Source organism: Octopus bimaculoides, chromosome 15 (assembly GCF_001194135.2).
Source record: "Octopus bimaculoides isolate UCB-OBI-ISO-001 chromosome 15, ASM119413v2, whole genome shotgun sequence".
Taxonomy (NCBI): domain Eukaryota; kingdom Metazoa; phylum Mollusca; class Cephalopoda; order Octopoda; family Octopodidae; genus Octopus; species Octopus bimaculoides.
The window spans coordinates 13,508,715-13,508,953 of record NC_068995.1 but is presented as its reverse complement, the minus strand read 5'-3'; the positions used below and the strand labels follow the sequence as shown (position 1 = coordinate 13,508,953).

The following is a 239-nucleotide window of genomic DNA, read 5'->3' as shown; positions in this document are numbered from 1 at the left end:
CCAACATCGCTTGACAACCGATGCTGGTGTGTTTACGTCCCCGTAACTTAGCGGTTTGGCAAAAAAGACCGATAGAATAAGTACTAGACTAACAAAGAATAAGTCCTGGGGTCGATTTGCTTGACTAAAGGCGATGGTCCAGCATGGCCACAGTCAAATGACTGAAATAAATAAACGAATATATATATATATATATATATATATATATATGGACCTCACGGAGACAATGACAAATGACT

At 38.5% G+C, this 239-nt stretch overlaps 1 protein-coding gene across 1 annotated transcript in view; it reads right to left on the bottom strand.

Moving 5' to 3' along the window:
* Positions 1–239, bottom strand: part of LOC106874663 (anoctamin-4-like) — a 93,542-nt gene that overhangs the window by 68,455 nt on the left and 24,848 nt on the right. The gene's annotated exons all lie outside the window — the stretch shown is intronic.